The sequence below is a fragment of the Eumetopias jubatus genome, unplaced genomic scaffold (genome assembly GCF_037043125.1).
Source record: "Eumetopias jubatus isolate StellerSeaLion01/CBP00866 unplaced genomic scaffold, mEumJub1_p1.0 scaffold_8, whole genome shotgun sequence".
Classification (NCBI taxonomy): domain Eukaryota; kingdom Metazoa; phylum Chordata; class Mammalia; order Carnivora; family Otariidae; genus Eumetopias; species Eumetopias jubatus.
This window is the reverse complement of record NW_028274814.1, coordinates 115,529,070-115,532,783: the sequence shown is the minus strand read 5'-3', so window position 1 is coordinate 115,532,783 and position 3,714 is coordinate 115,529,070.

Genomic DNA, 3,714 nt, shown 5'->3' with positions numbered 1-3,714 from the left:
CCCAGCATTTCCCCTCATTTTGGGAAGAGCACTCTAGTTCCCTATTGGGAACGTATTCGTTTTCTGTTGTTGCTATAACACATGACCACTAACTCGGTGCCTTAAAACAACACAAATTTATTATCTTACGGTTCTGGAGGTCACAGGTGTCCAAAACAGGTCTCGCAGAACTGAAGTCAGTTCCTCCATCTTCAAAGCCAGCAGCATCCAGCCAAGTCCTTCTCTCACTACCATCTCTCTGGTTGCTCGTCTTCTGCCTCCTTCTCCCACTTCAACCCTGTTGCTTGTATCGGGTTTACCTGGATCATCTCCCTAGTTGAAGGAGCTGACTGGTAACCTTAATTCCCGTGTGCCATGTAACCTATTCATGGTTTCTCAGCATTAGGATATAGACCCCTCTATATCCTGATGGAGTGTTCTTCTACCTGTCACCGGAAACCTCCCCTTTTCACTCTTGGATCACACATTCTGGGGTAGTCCAACTCCACAACCCTGGTTCAAAGGCTGAGTTCGGGACTTCACTGGAATTCTTGGAAAAGAGCCCCCCCCCCCCGCCCCCACCAAATTGCCGATCATAGCTCATCTGCTCCGAAGATGGCTCAGGAGCAGGGCCTCTCCTTGAGCGGTGGGAGCCCTTTCTGTATGGGTTGTTAGATATTGTGACAATCTTCCCTGCTGCTGGGGTTGATGAGCCAGTAGCTTCTATGCTCACCTGCGCCAAAACATGGGATGAGCGTTCCTAAAAATGAGGCCTCTTTCTCCCGCTGCTTCTTCAGGGGGCTACTATCTGGTACTTACAACCTCTAAAAAACCAGAGATAACTAGAATAAGATCTCTTTAATGCTATCCAGCTTAGCACTGTTTAGTACTTTGTTTAGTCCTTGCTGGCTTGATTTGAACATTAGGATTGAACACCAATGTTCAGCATCTTGACTCCTCTCTAGCCTCTTCTTTGTCATCCTCAGCACCCCAAAAGTTTTTTAAAATGCAGTAAGATATCTGTTTGTTAGGGTCCACCTGAAGGACATGTTATTTGTTGGGCTTCTGCTGTGTGAATGCTGTATAAAAAATGACTCCAAAATCTCCGTGGCATATCAGAAGCATTCCTTTTCCTTCCTCCCAGGTCTGTAGGACTTCTGGGACAGCTCTGTGCTGGGCTGCAGATTGGGATCAGGTCCACCCCACATTTCTCTCATTTTCCTTGGACCGGAAGTTGCCCAGGACAGTTCTCATGGTGGAGGACAGGGCAAGAGGCCAAGCCAACTACAGGAGCACGTTTAAAGTCTCTGCTCATCTCACGTCTACTAATATATTCCACTGGCCAAAATAAGTCATATGCCAAGTCCAACATCAGTGGATGGGGAAATATAGTCTGATCCCTCCAGTGGGGGGCACTATCTAGCAACGTGGCAAAGACTGGATACATTCCAAGAGGGAGGGGGGAAGAGAAGAATTGGAGTAATCCAGTCCTATCACCAACACCCTCCATTTTGATCTTGCCCTCTTCTTTCGTGAAAAAAGAGAAAACTACATAAAAAGGTAATTTCAAGGATTTCTGCAAAATTTTTCTGAAAGTTTCTTCCAGAAGTTACCAGGATTAGTAAGATCAGTAAATTTATGGTCCCAGATAGTGAGGATTAATGCTCAGAATGGCGACCCTCAGACCCATAGATTCTAAGATGATCCCAAATCCATTTATAATAACCACATTCTTTCATTCATTCATTCAACAATGTTTATCGGGTGCTGTTGTAGTTCTAGGTTTTAGAGGTAGAACTGTGAATTAACCAGCCCTGCCTTCATTGTGTTTACACTGTGCCATACTTCGTGTTATCTGCCCACCAGACAGACAACTTGCATGTACAGCTGTTAAGGGCAAATCAGATGCAGACACACGTAACAGAGTGTGCCATCGATAACGTGGGGTGGGGGTCACACGCAAATCCCAGCAGTCAGCAGCAACTCCATGCGACCCAATCTCTCCCATTCAAGGAAACAAATCAGAATGCAAGAGGGTAAGAGCAATAATATCGGAGAGCTCATCTTAAACCCACTCTCCAGTGTAAAGATAATAAATCTTCCACAACTTGGCTACTTTAGATTTTGTTCTGGTCTCTAAAGTGGTAAAAAGACAGATCCACTTTAGAAGGGTTTTCAACCATGAAGACTGAAGTCAAAGAGCAAACTGAGTTTCTGGTTAACATCTCCCAGGGGCTCTGCAAATATTATGAGAAATGCCACTCGGTGACAGCTTCAGCTGAATCCCAGCCCCATCCCTCAAGACAGCTCCTTCCTCTGGTGTTGCTCAGAGGAGTGGAAAGATGTCAGATTGCTGATCTGCTTGAAAGATCAGAACAGGTGTAGTTCATCCTTAAGCAGCAGGGATCCCGCCCCGGAAGGGAACCGGTCCCTTTTCTCATTGGCTTGCTTTACAAAAATTCATGCCCTTGGGCCCAACACCCTGACTCACCCCCACCCCAAACCAGACTCTCTGCTTCCAAGCAAGCCCAGCTGGAGTAAACATGCTAACACAACACACGGAGGTGAGGCCCTCCCTGAGACAGAGGGCCCCAGTGGCTCTGTCAGGCTTGTTCCCCCAGGCTCCTGAGACGTAGTTCTCAGGCCTTAGCCTGCATCAGGATCACCTGGAGGGCTTCTTAAACACAGACTTGAGGGCTCCACCCTAGAGTTTGTGATTCATTAGGTCTTGGGCAGGTCCGCAAATTCTGCTTTTCTAGTAAGTTCCCAGATGCTGGATGCTGCTGGTCTGGGTACCAACCTTTCAGAAGTACTGCTTTAGGGCATTGCCTCCAGTCCTGAAAAGCTGCCTGAGCAACACTGTCCTCAGAGCTGAGAATGTTCCCGAACAGACCCTAATTCTCTGGCTTCTGACCGGCCCTGCTTCAACTTCCCTCAATTCCCATTCACTCCTCAACTCCCTTTGATAGTCCTTGTGCCCCACACTCCACGGAAAGTGTTCTTCCTAAAGTTAAAAACGATACACCTGCCGCGAATTTGATGGACAGGGGACAGACATCACGCTTGGGCGTCTCACCAGCTGCGTCACAACTCAGCACGTCCAAGTGGAACTCAGCGTCTTCCTCCCCACAGTGTTCGTTCGGTGTTTGAGCCTGAGCAGCGGCCTCTGTTCCCCTCCTTCTGATGAGTATTGCTCTTCTTTGCAGCAGCTGCCCCTCCCAGTTAGCACAGTTCAGATGTGACTTCAAGCCAACCCTTCTGACATCTTGATTTGGGACTTCTGGCCTCCAGAACTGTGAGACAATAAATTTCTGTTGTTTGAACCCCCCTCCCCCCACCCAGCTTGTGGTAATTTGTTACAGAAGCCATAGGAAACTAATATATCCTGCTTCCACTCTAACAGGGCAGTAGAGGTAGGGGAACCCCGCTTAGGAGATTTGACCTAAGACAGAGAAAGTAGGAAATTTTAAAGCTTTCTCAGGGCAGGTCTGGTCTTGAAAAATGGTCCAGGCGCCAGCCTATCCAATATGAAGATAGTCGCCATTTTGGCACAGATACTTAACCCACGGAAGTAGGACTATCTGTCTCTTACACCAGTCCTATTTATTGGGTACCTTGAGGTTGTAGAGCATTCTCTCTCTGGTTGATCGGAGACAGGCTTTCTTTGTATAATAAATTAAGAAAAATTTCTGGTGTTACTGAACATCTCCTTTCCTAGAAAGTTTAAAATTAATT